This window comes from Acomys minous (genome assembly GCF_964271855.1).
Source record: "Acomys minous genome assembly, chromosome: 2".
Lineage (NCBI taxonomy): Eukaryota > Metazoa > Chordata > Mammalia > Rodentia > Muridae > Acomys > Acomys minous.
This window is the reverse complement of record NC_140484.1, coordinates 38,079,223-38,098,151: the sequence shown is the minus strand read 5'-3', so window position 1 is coordinate 38,098,151 and position 18,929 is coordinate 38,079,223. Positions and strand designations below refer to the sequence as shown.

The 18,929-nt window shown below is 38.9% G+C and overlaps 1 protein-coding gene across 2 annotated transcripts in view; it reads left to right on the top strand.

Annotated features, from left to right (window-relative positions):
- The window catches only part of ABHD17B (abhydrolase domain containing 17B, depalmitoylase), a 35,085-nt gene that overhangs the window by 3,383 nt on the left and 12,773 nt on the right, over positions 1–18,929 (top strand). Inside the window, exon 1 of one of the 2 annotated variants that reach the window (XM_084771740.1) lies at positions 16,575–16,623. The exons of the other annotated variant lie outside the window; for it this stretch is intronic. The gene's annotated coding sequence lies outside the window, so the exon portion shown is untranslated. Of the gene's footprint in view, positions 1–16,574; positions 16,624–18,929 lie in introns of those variants that run through there. 2 annotated transcript variants of the gene reach the window in all.

The window sequence follows — 18,929 nt, the reverse complement described above, 5'->3', positions numbered from 1 at the left end:
CCAGAGTTGGTTCTTGACCTTATATCCTTATTTATAATGTGTTTCACTGATCGATACTTGAGCAGTTACCCTCAATGTTATATCAACAGTATCAGAAGCACCCAGAGTTTGTTTGTTAGGTCTGTGGTGCCTCAGGCCCTATCCCACTGGCTCAGATGCAGAAGGTTAGTGGGATTGCAGGATGTGTGTCCACATAAAGTCTCAGGAGTATTGCTTGAGTCAGATACTCTGCCTCAGTGGGTAGCCTCACAGTCAGTCAGCTGAGTTGCTGCCGCTGTCCAGTCTGATTGATCTATGGAATTGCCTTAAACACTAAAAGCAGCACTATTGCTGACAGTGATCTTATAAAATAACAAGCTTAGTCCTTAAAGCTTGAACAAAAGAGCATTACAGTCTTCCCTTTACACACAGGATAAATTATTTAATGTCATCACTGTATTAAGACAATATAACTAGACAGTGAGTGCATTTTTAGAAATATCTGCCTTGGAGTTGGTTTTTCCTCCCCTTCTCCCAGTGAATGCCCCATAGCACAGTTAAAACGCATGGGACTTAGAGCAGGACTATCTTTTTCTAGTTTGCTTTGATTTGTTTCTATTGGAGGGTTGTAGCGTTAAGAACTCATGTATCTGAGGCTGGCCTTGAACTAGTGATCTTCCCACCAAGTATAGCTCCCGCAGCATTCTCCTCATACAGGGAAAGTTCGCTCCACCCCCTTCCCTAGCTTTTGGGTTAGTGGTGCTTCATTCATGCTGCAGGCTGTCAGTAAGAAAGATTACCCTCATCCGTAAATGTAGTAGTAGATTGCCAGCCCACAGGGTGCGATCCTTTCTTTATTAGATAACTGCCAATTTTCTGTCCATATTGCTTGTGCCAGTAATGGATGAGGTGGCTTTTCCGTCTTATTGGTACTATAGGCTTAGCAGCCTTTGCCATTCTAAGGAGTATAGAATGGCACTTGATTCTAGTTTCCGTCCCATCCCCCAATTATGTGTATTGTTGGTAACAGCTTGATTTATTCCTTAGCCAAATGTATGCTTTCTCTGTGATTTTTTTTTTCTCAATTTTACTTTATTGATTTTTCTACATAACAGATTGGGGTTTTAAAGATACCTTCCTCCACTATTCAGCATGGCTTTCACTTTGAATAACATTTTATTAAGAATTTTTAATTCAGTGATCTTATTTAATGTTTTGGAACAGAGTCTTACTCTGAAGCTTGGGCTGGCCCCAGATTAATAGCAGTCTTTAGTTTAGCCTATCAAGTGCTAGGATTGTCACCCACCACACCTGGTTTAGTATTGTTTGTTTTAATGTCAGACTTACCATACTTTAATGTTTTCCTCACCTAGATCTTGTGATAATTAGTGCTGTTAGCTTAGCAGATTCTAGAATCATCTGAGATGGACCTCAGCGCATACCTGTGGGGATCACATTGGTTGCATTACTTGATACTGGAGGACTCATCCTACTTGCAAGTGAGACCCTTCCCTGGCAGGGGTCTTGGAGTGAACTAAGCACCAGTGTACATTTGACTGTGCTTTCTGACTTCGAATGCAGTGTAACCAGCTAATTGACACTCTTGACACCTTGACTTCTACCATAATGGATAGACTGTGTGTGTGTGTGTGTGTGTGTGTGTGTGTGTGTGTGTGTGTGTGTACACCCTTGACTGTGGGCCAGAATTGACTTTCTCCCTTTAGCTGCTTTTGTCAAAAATAATTTATCACAGAAAAGTATCTAAGTCTGAAATTCTGTGTTTTAATAGTAGTAGTTGTAGTAGTAGTAGTAGTAGTAGTAGTAGTAGTAGTAGTAGTAGTAGTAAAAGGGCTTTAAATTAAATGTAGCCATTGAAAGAAACTACGATTTTAATGTTAATGTTCTCTGTTGACATTATAGTGATGGTGGTCATTAGATTTAGTTAGTATTTCTATATGGAAAATTAAAATTGGCAAGTCTTGGGCTAGAGATATGGCTCAATGGTAAAGAACACTTGCTGTTCTTCCAAAGGATCTAAGCTTGGGTCCAGTCACACATTGTGTAGCTTGCAGATGCCTGTAACTCCAGGTCCAGGGCATATGACATCCTTTTCTGGTTTCCACAGGCATGCGCGCGCACGGGCACACACACACACACAAATGAATAATAAACCTTAAAGAATAATAAAGTTTGATAACTATTGTAATCACAGTCGAAATAATTCTTTAAAAAAAAAACCTTAAAGAAAGATTCTTGGAGTCTGCAACCATTCCACTGAGCATCTCTAATGCGAAAATTTGAGTACTGACATAATGGTCAAAAGTTTCAGATTTTTGGAGTATTTTAGGATTTCTGACTTGGAGGTTAAGAATGCTCAGCTAGTAAAAATCTAAAAAAATATATTTCAAAATAGATTTCTGGTCCTACTGATTCCACATGGGATGCTCAAGTTGTACTTCCAATCCTATGTTCTCTCTGTGCCTCACATTCAGCTTCTAGAAGCAGAGAGCGTGGCAGGCACTTCTGGTGATCGTTATCCACATCCTCCTCATTTCACAGTCTTCACTTTGTGTTGTTGGTAATAGCTTGATTTATTTGTTGACCGTGTGTATTTTTTTTTGTCATTTTTAAATGGGTTTTTTAAATACTTTTTTATTTTGGCTAGGATTTTTAGATGATATTCATAATTCCAGTCTCCACTTCTTTAATAAAATAAAGTGTCAAAATAAATTAAAATCTTTGAGTGTAAGTTGGTTTAAATATGGGGCCCATTTTGTCTCCTTAGAAACTATACATTAAAAATAATGCTTAAATAAGTTCTTATGGCTGGCTAAAGAGGAAAAGTGGGAGTATGTTCTCTGCATATGCACTGCTCACTATTGTAGGATTGGTTTTGTTTGGTGGTGGAAGGAAGCTTATGAACAAAATAAAGATGCCTAACTTAATGCTAGAACTCAGCATCTAGCAGAGGACCACTGTTAATATGTACAGCGAATAAAATGTCTAATAATGTTAGAAAGTGGTAGATATTTCAGAATAAGTAACCAGGAGGTCCAAGAGAGCAGTTTGACATATTAAATAGGGTGGTCATATTAGGTTTCACTGGACAGAGGAGAATGAGCAAAGTCATGCTGTCAGTGAAGGTGTTAACTACGAAGATATTAGCAGAATCTAGTAAAACTGGACATAATAGTCTTTATATTAGGCCTGTGTGCCTGCCATTCCCACTTTATTTATTTATTTATTTATTTATTTATTTTTAAAGATTTGTTTATTATTATGTATACTGTGCTCTGCCTGCATGTACACCTGCAGGCCAGAAGAGGGCATCATATCACATTATAGATGGGTGTGAGCCACCATGTGGTTGCTGGGAATTGAACTCAGGACCTCTGGAGGTACAGTAAGTACCCTTAGCCTCTGAGCCATCTCTCCAGCCCGCCATTCCCACTTTAAAGTTGTGTGAGCTTAGAAAAGAACTTGCAGTCCTGGTTTCCTTGAGTATAAAAGTTGGACAATGTCAGAAAAGTGTTATTAAAATTAAGAGATAAGTAAAAGGACCCACCCCTCACTTCATTCTCATGTGGAACTCTGTACTTTGTTTTCATAGTGTATGTCATAGCTTATAATTATCTGCATCATGTTTGATAAAGTTTATCTCACGCCTTCTGAAATATCGATGGAAAGAACCAGTCTGTGCAGTACTAACCATTTCATTAACAATCACAGACCATCTTTAAACCTTTTTCATTTGGAAGTTATCTCTTACAGATTTGTTAGGAGTGTTTTGTGTTTATATAGTCTTTGAATTAGAGCTGTAGACTATATTGCAGGCATTAGCTTGTTAATCACTATACGTCTTTGTGAGGAAAGCAGTATAGGTATGTCTCATCTGCACTTTAGAGAACTGAGGCTGCTGAGTCACATAGTGACACAAAACCAAAGCAAATTTGGATCACATCTGACATTTGGTACATTTTTTAAGCTTTTTCCTCCTCTCTTTCTGAAATATTGCTAAAATTCACTTAAAAGCAAAGACTTGTGAGCCATAAATCATTAGATTTAGCCTTTGGACAATCATTAGGAAACAAGGAATTAATATTCTAATTATGACTTTGTTTTTAATTGTTCCTTCAGAGAGCTCCTCAAAATCCTGAGAAGTGGCATTAAAAATAATCGCAGAGTTGTAAGCCTTTATCCTTAAAAACATGGTGTCTCTAGGTCTAAAGGAATTCTTTTTAGTATGGCTTTGTTGTGGAATTTTGGATTTATTTTGAGGATATATAGTCATGTGAAATGAGTTAGAAAATACAGACAGGACTGGGGATATAGCTCAGTAGAAGGGATCTTGACTAGCATGACAAGGCTCTACATACAGTCCCCAGCACTAGGGGGGAAATGAATATGGCGTATATTTATTATGATCAGGATGAGGAATTAAAGAATTGAAACAGGTTCATTGATTTCTTGTGTTCATTCCCTATTGGACAAAACAAAAGCCTATGCCTCCAGGAACCAAAATGGAAGGCTGTTTATCAGTCAGCTGTAATAAGCTTTCTTGGCTTATGAGTTTAGTGTGTCCTTAAGAATGCTTTGAAAACTGAGATAATTTGACATAGTTTGTGTAATAATCTCCCAAAAAATTCTGTCCCCAGATTGTGACCTAAATTTTGATTCTGATTAGTATCTTACACAGTGTCCAGATAATATCCTCCCCTGTCCCCTCCCCTCAACAAAAAAGTATATAATTTAGTAGTTTGTATCCGAAATAATAGAGTGTACCTAAAGAAAAAAAGAAAAATAAGAAGAGGGATTTCTGGCTGTTTAGCTCAGGTTTTCCTTGAGTCTTCCTGTCTCAGATACCTTAATAGCTGCTTATGTTTTGTTCACCCAGTCTACAGGTTACATTTTGCTTAGAGCTTTTTAATAGACTTCAGTGTGACTTTTATTAATTAAATGTTTAGAGCAAGAAGGTAGTTTTAGTGAGAACCTCTTGTTCTGTTTGTTTTTCCAAGACAGGGTTTTTCTGTATAACAGCCCTGGCTGTCCTGGACTTGCTTTGTAGACCAGGCTGACCTCGAACTTGCGGAGGTCCCCTGCTGCTGCCTCTCAAGTGCGAAGATTATAGGTGTGCACCAATTTACCTGGCTCACGAATTTCTTGTTCTTAAAGGACATTCCAATATAAACCCCTAGGATACTAGCTTTATCATTGTATCTGTTAGTTTCTGTAAAACATTTTGTCTCATAACATGGAAATAGAAAAGTCAAAGTGAAACTTAGGCTGAAGCGCTAAAGAGAGTATCCAAACCAGACAGCATGGGCATAGCATAGTTGAGGGGAATGATGGGGAAGATTTTATCGGTAGATTTGTACCGTATATGCAAATGCACAGAAGCAAGAAAAAAAGAAAAGGTATGTATATATTCAGGATCAGCATGTTCAGCAGAATAAATGAGTAAAGATGTGAGTAGAGGCCAGGATGCTGGGGGACTCTAATGTAGCATGATGGAAAATAGATACAAAAAGGCTGAGAGGATTGGTGGAGGATACAAGGGAAGGGGGCACTGGTTTACTGTGACAGAAAAGTACAGCAAAGAAAATACTGACGGAAATACTTAGAGTATAGTTTAATGGAGGGATTAAAAAAAAATCATTAGATTTAAATAGGCTTTGGTGTCCTTAGTATCTAAGTGGCAGTTAGAGCCTTGAGTTTAGCCTCTAGGCATGGTGGCTCATTCCTGTAACCCTAGGCGCAATTGTTTGAGGCTAGCTTTGTTTGGGGAGTAGCAGGGTGTGGGTATAGCTATTGTGAGGAGGGGAAATGAGACTGAGTGAAATAAAAAGATAAAAGACAAAAGACCAATCTGTCAGAAAATTTAAAAACTACAGAAATTGAGGTTGAAGATTAGCTTTAAGAAGGAAGGAAAGGACAATATTGTTATATGCTACAAAATAATACATTAAGTTGAAGATAAAACTTACTGTACTTTGGTATTATTAAAAGAGGTTGACAGAAGAGATATTAGATCATAATACATTTTAGGCCTGAGAGGTAAAGCTCAGATTATGAAGAAACTTGGATATGGGAGTCTGTCTCTCCCTTTGTGGGTAAAGAGTCTTTGTTTATAAACAGAAAAAATACATCAACAGAGGAATGCAGTGGAAACTGATCTACAGAATCTATGACTAATAAGTGGGGGTCTCTGAGAGATTGATCATTATGAGAGAAACTTTCTCAGGAGGAAAAAAAAAGACAATCATGATTTGATTAATTTCTAATGTTTAGAAAAATGGTCAAACAAATGGCTAACAACTAAAAACATTTTTTGCGTCTCGTTAGTCTCGTTAGTATATATAACAGGCTTTAAGACTATCTAATTTTCCCAGCACAGCTGCAAGTCACAGTTGAGAAAAATGAGGCTTGAAGGAGCCAATTGCCTAAGGTCACACACAGAGTCACTAGGTATTATTTGAATGCTATGTGTCTTGTTCCAAAGGCCAGGCCCTGGGTTAAAACCTGGTGTTATTAGAAGGACCAGTTTCTTTACAAAAAAGTCTGTCAATCCTGATCACTACAGTTGATTTCTGGGAACTCACATGGTCCTACCTTCCACATGGGGCGTAAGGCACATGTATGCTTACATAAATACACAGATATGTGTACACATAAGTGAGTATAATTTAAAATTATTTTAATTGGGAAAAAAAGATGGGAGAAAGCTATTTAGGGTTTGCCTCGTAAAATTACTTCAAAGGAAAATTTAAAAACACTTCATTTTTTTAATATAAATTTGTTTCTCAAAAACACAACATTTATCATTATAAAAGCAGGAGAAACAACCTCAAAGTAGAAGGCATCTCTTTAAGTAAAAATGTGTTAACTTAAAATTGATATACAATTCCCCACTGCTAAATTTGATTGGCTTTAAAAAGACTAGGTAAGTTTGGTGACCGTGCCCATAATTCCAGCACTGCAAAGGAAGATTCTAAGCTTGAGGCCACCCACATGCAACATCAGAAAGACGGTCTGAAACCAAATAAGTAAATAAATTATGTCCTTATTAAATTTATTTGGCACAAATAATTTGTCTATAACTTTCTGTTTTGCCAAAAAATCATGGACATTTCATCACAAATTAGCACTATCCTTAAACCTCAGCTGCCTAGAAATAATTATGAAATAGCAAATCTATAAGCAAAAGCGTAGTACATTACTGTTTCCAAATAAAATCTATTATGACTGAAGATTTGATTGTGTTCATAAAAACTATTGTGGTTTTGTTCGTTTATTTGTTTGTTTATTGGGAGGTAGCACTGGCTGTCCTGGAACTCACTATGTAACCCAGACTGACTTAGACTTAGAGGTCTGACTCCTGAGTGTTGGGATTAAAGGCATGCACCACCACGCCTGACTCTCTTGTTAAACTTAGGATTTTGCTCATTGTTAAACTGTCAAAAAAATTAATATTGACAGATTCAAGTAACTGAGAAATAAAAACTGTTTATCTGTTCCTTTCCTTTTCGCCTGTCTTTGTAATTTGTGTTTTCAGGGTTCTGCTGTTGAAGGAGTAAATTAGGTGTCAGGTTTGCACCTGCCAGTTAAAGCTTTGGAAGTCAATGTGCAGTAGCTTAACAAATACCACTGATGCCAGCATTTGCCTCCTAAGTCCTACAGAATGTGGAAATTGTTAGAGGATAGACACACGTCTCCTGCTGTTAAGTACTAAGGCATGGGTTGGGATGACTTGAATTCTTGCCAACATATTTTTGAGTTCAGCTACTCCAGCTGAGATCTCCAGAAGTTACAGCTGGCCACTTTGAATAAATGATCAGGGAAGACAGTTAGGACATCAAATTTACAGCTATTGTGATGTTTAGATGTCAGTTAATACTGCATCAACTAAGACATAGGTGCTATCCTTAGGGCTGAAGGAACAAATTACTCAGTTTTTCAAATGCCCCTACCTATTTAAAAATGAATACTTCAGGGATATCAATCCTGTCTCTTAGCACACATTTCAAAGTTGTTGCATCATCTCAAAAACTTCCAAACATACAGGAATGTGTAATTTTTGCCAACTCAAAGCTTTAAATTACCTCTTCAAAGACTAAGCTGACCAAAATGGAACACCACCACAACATGCACAGCACGAAGCTTGTTCTCTTCTGGAAGGAAGAGGACTGCCTAGGATTTTCTTTATGTAGCCCAAGATGAGCTCGTGGTCCATGTTTCTGTTTCCCAAGTGCTAAATTATATTTAGAACCCTTGTCTTTTCCCCACCGCCCAAATGACATTTTTATTATTTATATGTGTATATGTATATGATATTGGGGAGGGGGTACCTTGGCATACTCCTTAGGGTCAGGTGAGAACTTAGGAGTTGATTCTCTCCTACTTTTACATGTGTTTCAGGCATTGATCTCTGGTCATCAAGTTTCAACAAAACCCTTTACCACCTGAGCCAGCTTGTTGGCCCCCACCCCCAATAGTACATTGTTATATGAAGATTTATTTTTGATTATTTTTATAAATTCTGTGTAAATGTGGAGCGGGTATGAGTATGTGAGTGTCAGGAGCCCATGAAGGCCAGACGTGTTAAAGGCAGTTGTGAACCACCCAGTGTGAATCCTGGGACCAGAACTCAGGTCCTGCTGTAACAGCGTTAGATGCTCCTAAACTACTGAGCCATCTCTACAGCCCCTCACCCTCATGACGCTTTCTTGTTACCTTTTATTGTATTTTAAGTTGTATAAGTGCTGCTGTCTGTGTGAGTATTTGCATGTGAGTGCAGGTGCCCATGGAAGTCTGAAGCATCAAATCCCTTGAAACTAGAGGTAAAAGCAGTTGGGAGCCACCTGACTTGAGTGCTGGTACCTGAACTCAGGTCTGATGCAAGAGCAGCAGTACAGGCTCTTTAGCCATCACTTCAGTCCTTAAAATTAAACTTTTTAAGGACTTTGCAACCTAATGAGGGAACACGGGTATAGCTTGATGGATAAATACTATTGTTATGACTATAATTGATGAATTGGTATGGAATTGATATTTATATGCTATAATAAATAGACTTAATCAGGTAATGCTTGTCTCTGTTTAGCAATTTAATACATAATCCTAAATGCAATTCTTACCTCAGTGGTCTGTTTACTTAGTTGCCTTCTGGATTTTAATCATTCAGAAAGTAGGTTTCCATAATACACAGTACATTGTAGATTAAAAACAAAAAACAGGACTGGAGAGATGGCTCAGAGGTTAAGAGCACTGACTGCTCTTCCACAGGTCCTGAGTTAAATTCCCACCAACTACATGGTGGCTCACAGTCATCTATACTGGGATCTGATGCCCTCTTCTGGTGTGCCGGTGTACATCCAGGCAGAGCACTGTATACATAATAATAAATAAATATTTCAAAAAACAAACACACAATGGTACTAGTTTCCAGGAAAAAAATTAAACCACAAATATGTACATATTAGTGCTTAGAATTCTGATTCAGAACAACAAAATAACTTCCTTCCCCCAAATTACTTAGCATTATCTCCATTTGTACTCTGTGTAGTCTTTGTAATATAGTGACCGATTTCATGGAATAAACACAGTCTAGGAAAGACAGTAGGCATGGCTGGAGAGATGGCTTGGCTATTAAGAGGTCTTGCAGAGGATCAGAGTTGAGAGCACCAATGTCAGGTGGCTCACATCTGCCTCTAATTCCAGGTCCTCTGGCCTCTGGGAGCACCTGCACTCAGGTACATAGTCTCATACACAAACAATTAAAACTAACAAATTATAACAGATATTAATGAAGCCTACAAGTAAATGTATGTCAGAAATCACAGTGTTTAGCTATAAAAGCATGTGTGAACCCTGCAAACTATAATAATGAACTGAAAGTGTTAAGGTGGGTAGGTAGAGAGGTGAGCTAAGGCCAGGTCACACAAATCTTTTGAGAACCTATATAGCAGTTCAGTTTTATTAGAAGTGTAGAGGGAAGCTATCAAGTTAGGTTTTTGGGGGTCCCCCCTTTTTTTTTAGCTTTACTAAACAGGGAAACACTTATTCACATAGTAAAAAACACAGACATGGGGACCCCAAGTAATTTCACATCACAAAAAGTCCAAAGTTCTCCCCACCCCACCCCACCCCCCTGCTTCTGTCTCTCTCTCTCTCTCTGTGTCATCCTTAAATGTTTCTTCTCAAGGGTTTACAAGATGACCATTCTATAAGAAAGTGATAACCAGGTTGGCTTTGTCTTTGTTAAAATAAAATATTTTTATTGCTTCTTTGACAGTTTGTAGTGTATTTTGATCCCCAGTCTTCCCTCCAACTCCCCCAGACCCACCCTCTTCCCTCTACTTTTTGTCCTCTTTTTTTTTTTTTAAATCTTTTTAGACTCTTTGTGAATGTCACATCATGCACCCAGTCTCATTCATCTCTCCCTCCCTTTTGTATGCTCCCTCTGTCTTTGAAACCTACCCACAAAAGACAACAAAATGTTGAAAAAGAAAGAGAAGGAAAAAATACCAATCTTGACATGGAAGCTGCAGTGTGTCATGGTGTATCACTCAGTATACCCTTTTGTCCAGACATCTTTACTTGTAAATGCTTACTGGAATGAGTCGTTGATCTGGTTTGAGGCCTCTGGCTTCTGCTGCACCATCAATATTGCATTCTCACTGGATCCAGGGACTATTCTTGGCTATCCTGTTGTTACTCTGTGTCATGGAGATCCTTCAGCTTTGGTTCTACAGAACCGGCTCCTTCATTCACTCCAGCAGTTCATAGATGGGGTAGATTTTGGGACAGGCCAGCTTAAAGCCTTGGATCTAGCTCCTGGGTGGTAGCTGAGTTGGTCAGCATTCCACTTGTCCTGTGCCTGTGCCACCAGGGCCAGTTCTTCAGCCTGCTGCGGGCAGTGATGGGTAGATGCTATCAAAGTGTTTTAAAAGCAAGGACTCTATCATCTTTAAGTTGTTTAGATTCAGAGGACTTATGAGTACAAGAAATTTACGTTTACCTTCCAAAAGTTTTTTATTTGTTATATACATTCTAAGTTGTTTTTCTTATCAGTTTTTTGTTTGTTTGTTTGTTTGTCAAAAGCCAGGCATTATTACAGAAGAGTAGAAAAGATAATACCAATGAATACAGAGGATTTCATGTGTTCCCATTGCCATTTAAAGATGGTAGAAATTACTTTCCCGTTTGTTTTCTATTTTAGACTCTCAAGATGTTTAGGTGAATAAAATGTCCTTCCTCTGTGATACTGTTTTGGCCTATTTTCAGTAATGTTCCAAAAAAAAAAGTGTTTTCCTGTCTAGAGAGGTCATAATTTAAAGCTTTTAAAATATACTTAGTATTTTTAATGGAATGTGGAATCAGCTTCATGCAATGCTACACATTACCTGCCCTCAGTGGCTTCTGAAACCTTCTGAAACCATAGAGGAAGAATCCTCTTTACTCCTGCATTCTCCATGACTCCAGTACCATGTGGCTCACACTGCCAAGTTTGCCTACCACCTGGGGAAGGATGCTTGCCCAGTCTCCTTATCCCATCTCACCCCAGTTGCTTTCCAGGAGCAGAAAATTCCTTGGGCTTTTTTTGTTTTGTTTTGTTTTTTGAGACAAGGTTTTTCTGTGTTAGCCTTGGCTGTCCTGCACTCACCTTGTAGACCAGGCTGGCCTCAAACTCACAGCAATCCACCTGCCTCTCCCTCCCTAGTGAGGTATGTATCACCATACCCGGCTTCCTTGGGCTTTTTTATGTGGCACCCACCTTTAATCTCAACATTCTGGAGGGAAATCAGAAACCATGACAGACAGGGCTACACACAGAACTCCTGTCTTGGAAAAACCGAAAAAAAAGCTTAGCTGGATGGGATCTTGACAGGAGGGTGTGCTCAGATCTTTCCTTAGTGGCTTAATTCTCCTTAGCAATTATAGCATCTTTTCCAGCACATGCCTAGGCTATAAACATTAAGACAGTCAGTGTTGTTTTCCTCTTTAAACTGTGCTTTTTTTTTTGTCCTTTTTCTCATTTTATATCCTCATAAGAGTGATTTTACTAATAACCAATGTTATGCTGTCTAGAAATCTCCCTGAAAAACTAGCCCATAGTCCAAGTCACATTCTTAGGACATGGTCAGAAAGCAACTACATATTTTGCCAAAATACCACAGAACATCTTTAGTCCATTTGCCTTCAAAAACCTCTTGAGTTGGGCCTCCACCATCTGTGTAGCTGTTAGCACAACTGCCTTCTGAGCTCCTGCTATGATGACACATTAGGCTCTTACAGAGTTTAACCCACTCCTTGGTACCAACTTCTGCATTAGTTACTTTTTATTACTGTGATAAAACACATGACTAAAGCAACTTAACAGAAGAATTTATTTGAGCTGACAGGTTCCGGTGGGTTAGAGCCCATGGTGGTGGAGTGAAGGTATAGCAGCAGGAAGCTAAGGGCTCAAATCACAAATGACAAGCATGAAGTAAAGAGAATAAACTCAAAATGGCTCAAGCCTTTAAGTTCTCAAAACCTATCCACAGTGGTTCACTTCTTCTGACAAGGCCACACCTCCTAAGCCTCCCCCAAATAGTTCCATCAACTGAGAGCCAAGCATTTAACTCCCTAAGACTAAAAGGGACACTTCGTTCAAATCATCCCATCCTTCCCATGTTGCCATACTTGGCCAACAGTTGAGAGCACTTTGTTGGCCTGTGTCATAACTTCCCTGATGGTCTTTTCTAAAAAAAAAAAAAACTAATATATTTGCAGTATTCTTACTGCTTGCCTCTTTCAAAGGGAGACAACCATTTTAAATATCAGCAAATTGTCGTTATCTTTACTTTATGTAGTAGAAAGTTCTATTATTCATCATTTGGAGAAATAATTATTTTAAGAATAATTAACTGAAGGGTATCACTAACATTTTATAATATAAATGACCTGAGAGGCATTTATTTTTTAATTTTCTATTTTCTTATTAAGGTATTTTGAGCATAACGAGGCTGTGAGTTGGTTGATATCTGCCTTAGGTTTCATTTTCATAATCTTAAATTTAAGTCTTAAAATGTTGGTGTATAAAGTCATTTACATTTAACATTACATGAATGTACATGTTATTGTTCCACTTAAATCTTGAAGTAATTCCATATTTAAATGTAGAACCAATTCTGTTTAGGTAAAATGTGCCCACTAGTACAGTGATGACAAGTCTATGGTGAAAGTAGCCAATCCTCTTTAGTTTGACTTGAAGGCTGCTCCACGAGAAGGAACTTATATCTGGTCCTGTAAAGCCCATGGCTGCGGGGATCATAGGAGTTCCTAGGGGGCAAGCTACTACTGTTTTTCTAATTGAACATGTTGTGCCTACTAAATTTTTTTTTTTTAATATTTATGCCTATAGATTAGTTAGTAGAGCTGCCTGCTTTTGTCAGAGATGCTTCCTTTTTTGTTGGTTTGGTTTTTCAAGACAGGGTCTCACTATGAAGCCATGGCTGTCCTGGAACTCACTATATAGACCAGGCTGGTTTCGAACTCACAAATCCACCTCCCTCTGCCTCTCAAGTGCAGAGATTAAAGGCATGCATCACTATGCCCAGCATGAGTTGTTTCTTTTTGCAATGAGCAGCATTAACTGCACAAACTCATACTGGTTGAAATGATGAATAAGTGACGAATGCTCAGCCTTAAATGGAACATCTATATAACTTCTTCCATAGCTAGGAAACATTAAAAGAGACTTCAGAAAAGATCTAAAAGCTGAATGAGAAAGGTAGAGCATTATGAAACACTTACCTCCCAGGCATGACATGGCTATTGGCAAAAAAAAAACACAGGGAAGGGAGATCAGTGGAGTGGAGGTTCTCCACAGCAGAAAGCTCAGTCCTGAGAGATGTACAATATATGTTACTCATTTAGATGGGACATGAGCCTTAGGCATGTGAGTTCTGGTCTAGTCAGTTATAACTTCTTGAAGCTCAGATCTAAGAATACCTCCCTGGTGGCAGCCTGTGGAACCCGTAAGCATACTGTCAAAGTTGTGGGTAGATGAAGGCTAAAACTTGGAAGCAGTAGTAGTATGTAATCATGGGACTGATGTCTACGCAGAGAGCCCTGCATTTACCAAAAGGTAGTAAAGCGGAAGCATAGAAAGGTGCTGCTCCTCAAGTCTCTCCCACACCTCCAGGCTAGATTTCCTGTGAAACATGTATGTGGTTATCCACTTATTCTTGTTAATGATAGCTTTTGGACAGTGATATTTTACTCTCACTCTGACTGTGCCTCTTGCGTCAGCACTAGTTCTGTAAAACAACCCTGGGCTTGGGAATCTGCCATGCCCATGGCTTTATAATATTTTAAAAGGATATATTTTCATGATATAAAAAAAAATTACTATTTTTAGTTACAAAGAACACAGGTGGATTCAGAGGTTTTTAGCCTGGTAACTAATCTTTCATGTAACTAGTGTACTCTAGAGTGCCAGCTTGTCTGGGTCTAGTGCCTTCTGTTAACTTACTCTCTTATCTAGGTGTAAAGTCAGGCCAGGGTAGGTGACCTCTGTGCTTTGAGCACGGATCTGAGGTTGATTTAAAATTTCCAAGCATCCAACGGAAGGTAGTGTTTCACAGTAGAAAATAGAAGAAAGCAGGACAGATAGAAAGCAGCTGAGCAAAAACCAGTTAAATTAGAGCAAGAGGATTCAAAAAGAAAAGAAAATGTAGTGTCCTGAAATAAGGCCTTGAGACGAGGACAGGCTCAAGCTTCCAACTTGGTTTGTGTGCTGCCATCACTCCCTCCCCATATTCTCCTAAACTTGTGCAGGCAGTCTTCCCAGCTTTCAGAGAAACAAATCATTTGACTGATAGGACCTCAGTTAACACTCCTTGCTGCAACAATTTACTTTAAATTTCAGATTGTGTTAGTCTTTGTTTCTTAGTTCTCAGGCCAACTTTGCATGGCCAGTAGATTTTCATTATATACATTTTTCAAGGCTTATACATTTGTTCTCTGGTAGTTGAAAGTGTTAAATTTCAGAAATTCAGTGCATATCAAACATTGTGCAATTTATATTCAGTGCTTTCTGTTTCTTAACTTTATTTTTGTGAGATAGCCATTTCTCTGACTTTATAATGGTGACATCAGGATTTTTGTTATTTTTAAAACAGGATATACTAGTTTTAAAACAGTTCATCCTAGTGTCAAACTTGAAATCTCTTGCCTCTGCCTCCCCACTGCTGAATTATAGGCATATGTTACTACATGGTTACTGCAAGAGTTAAAAGAGGGGAAAACAGCAAAGCGTGACTCTTAAACTGTAGGGAACGATGAAAATGATCTAACTATTCATCAAAAGAAACTGATTGTTCTTAATATAGGGAGAATACTCCCCAGCTAAATTATATTAGTTTAATATAATCCTAATACAAAAATGTAACAAGAGAGACAAAAACACTTCACATCCATTCTCAACCATGTATTAAAAAAGTACAAATTTTGGGTTGTTTGTTTTGTTTCTGTTTTTGTCCTCATTGTTGGTTTGTTTTTTGGGACAGGGTTTCTCTCTGTAGCCTTTGGCTGTCCTGGAACTAGCTCTGGAGACAAGGCTGGCTTCAGAGACTCACAGAAGTGAGCCTGCCTTTGCCTTCCTAATGCTGGAATTAAAGACATGTGCCACCACTACCACCACCACCACGTACAAAAACCTAGGGAAATATTAGCAACGTAAGTCTAGCAATGTGTAAATAATAACATTTTATTACCAGTACAACTATTTTAGGAATAGAAAATTCATTTTTTAGCATTTGCCCCATTAAAACTCTTTGGAAACTTTCTCAAGTTTATTTATTTATTTAAGATTTATTTCATTTTATGTGTGTAGGTATCTTTTTGTCTGCATGTTTGTCTGGCTACCACATGTGTGCTTGGTGTCAGATCCCCTGGAACTGATGTTACAGGTGTCTGTGAGCTGCCGTGTGGGGGCTGGGAATTGAATCCAGCTCCCCGGGAAGAACCTCTTGTACTCTCAACCTCTGAGCCATTTCTCCAGCACCCTTACTTTCTTAATTTATGAAGAATATCTGTTTTAAAATTCTGTAGGAAAAGTTATCCTTGAAAAGAATACTATCTGTAGATATTGTGGTGCATGCTTGTAATCCTCACATTTGCCAGGTGGCAGCCAACCTGGACTACAAAGCAAGACTGTATCTCAAAGAGAAAGAAAAGGCTATGTCACTGTTCCACCCTTAAAACCAGGAGCTTGATTGGCAGTGTTCTAGATAGGAGCCTTCCTAAAGCAGGAAAATATAATGAGCAGGAAAGATCAGCTAATATAGATTTAAGAACGAGTAGAGTTGCTGTATAAGGAATTCAGTAGGTAAAGTGAAAGAATTTGTTCTGGAATACAAAGACTCCAAGATTTGAGTTACTCCCAGTTGGTTTCTAGGTTCAGTGCCATTCATTAGCATTCCAAGAGACTCACTTGTTTTCATTAAACCATCAATTAATCTAAATAATACATATCCCTGGGCGTTCATGCATGTACCGATACAAATGATAACACTATTTTTTCTTCCTGGTCCTTGGGGTGAATCCAGGGCTTCACATGTACTACGCCACTGAGCTGCAACCCATCCTCTATTTCAGGTATGTTTTAAGAAGCATAAATTTCACAGTATTGAATCTTGCATTCAAAGACTTCCTAAAATCTATACACATTGGAAAACGGCCTTCCTTTGGAAAAAGTCATACCTCAGAAGCCTCTGGAGAGAAGAGTGAAAGAGCTATAATGTATAAACACCAAATCCAGAGTTTACTTGTTCTGCCATTGTATTGCCAATGCCACCTTTCCTTTCACATACTGGAAGAGCTAATTCTACCTTCATTTTTATAGCCCAGAGTTCCAGAATGTGTGTGTGTGTGTGTGTGTGTGTGTGTGTGTGTGTGTGTGTGTGTGTGTTTGTGTGTGTGTGTGTGTGTGTGTGTGTGTAATGTGTAGGTCTGATTTTATTTTTCCACTGAACCCATCCATGTTCAGACGTCAGACCTGGACTCAGTTCCCACCTTCATGGCAGCTCCAGTACCTGGGTAGCAGCACAGCCATTTGGATATGAGAAGCTGTTTACCCTCCCAGTGGCACCTCTATGTTCTCTGCACCTCATTACCTACCTCATCCTCACTACCTAAAGCTATAACATGAACTCATTAATGTCCTTTTAGATATTCAGTCAGTAAATCAGTCAGTAAAGTCCTTGTCCTACAAGCCTGAAAATCTGAGTCCTTTACAAATCCCAGGCTTGATGTCCAGCATTGTGAAAAGTGGAGATAGATCCCTGGAGCTCACTGACCAACTCAGGATGCAGTGAGAAACTCTGGCTCAAAAAATATGATAGAGCGATAGAGAAGTGGCTCAGCAGTTAAGAGCACACGTTGTTCTCTTCCGAGGACCCAGGTTTGGTTCCCAGCTCCACATGCTACGTTGCTATCACTTTGACAACTCTAGTGTTTACCTCTCGTTACCACACATCCATTTTGTTTGTCCAGTACTGGGGTTGAATTCAAAATCATTTTTTCTACTTTCTTCATTTGTCCATTCAAAGCATCAAGATTTACTATTTCTGTGGGCATGACAGGAGGGGCGGGCATTGCACATGTGGGTGCATGGCATTGCTCAGAAGCTAGCTTGCATTGCTTTGCTTTTAGGACAGGGTCTCAGATTTGGCCCTGGCAGGTCAGCTAGTCTGGCTGGCCAGCAAACCCTTGGGATCCTCTTATTTACTTTTCCCCAGCACTGAGATTACGAAGTTGTGCCACAATGCCACACCTACATTTTTATATGATTTCTGCCTCAGGGAGGAATAATATAGTCCAGACTGGCCTTGAACTCACAGATCTGCCTTAAGATAGCTAAGGATATATATATATATTAGATTGTATGCCTAAAGAAAGGGAAATAAGGATGGAGGCTGAAGTTCATTATAGGAAACAGGACAGTCTACCAGACTCTTGAAAAGACAAGGTCACCTCAATGTTGGGTTTCAACTGCTATATAAAACACCCCAGCCATAAGCAACTCAGGAAGGAAAAGGTTTATTTCGTCTTCATAGCTTGTAGTCTATCGTTCAGGGAAGTCAGGGCAGGAGCCTGGAGGCAGGAACTGATAGAGGAGTGTTCATTACCAGCTTGCTCCTTCATGGCTTGCTCAGCCTATTTTTATATTTTATTTTTGGTTGTTTGTTTCTTAAGGACAGACAATGTATATGTATAAGCTTATGTTAATGGCATTAGTGGTTCTTAGTTCCTCTTTTTTCCCCACCTAATACTCAACAGTCACTTATTCTTAGCTCTTTGACCATTATGAATCTGTGCATTAAGAGCTGTCCACTGCAGAAAATAACTTCTGGCCATGATCAAGAACAGCACTAATTTATCAGCAATAGCCAGCAGGAAGTTTTCAAGCTGGTTGTAGCTTGATTTCTTTATGTCCTACAGCAAAAGTATATTGTGTCTTCAGTAATCAGGTATTAGAACCTAGTTGTGGTGGACAACAAAGAGCAATGTTACTTTGGGGTCCTCTGGGAGCTCCATGACTAATAACGTATGAAGAGATCCCAAGCCTAGCACTGAGATTTCATTTAATAACCATTTCTTCTGTGGGGAGCATTGCCCAGCTATGCTGGGTTCCTGTGTTCAAATTCATTTTAGTTGTATTTTTAGTGAGCTTAAAGGGTAGTGGGTTTCCAAGATATGATTTTATGTATTCTTAGTTTTGGTTAACCTTTTCTCCACCCTTTTTTCTTCTACTGCCATCCCTGCTTAAACTTTTAATCCTAGTATCAACCTCTGTCCCCGTGCAAATATAAGCTTCAAAGCTAGGATCCACATGAGAGAGACCATGTGACATTTGCCTTGCTAGGCCTCGGTTGCTTCATTTAATATGATGTCCCCTGATT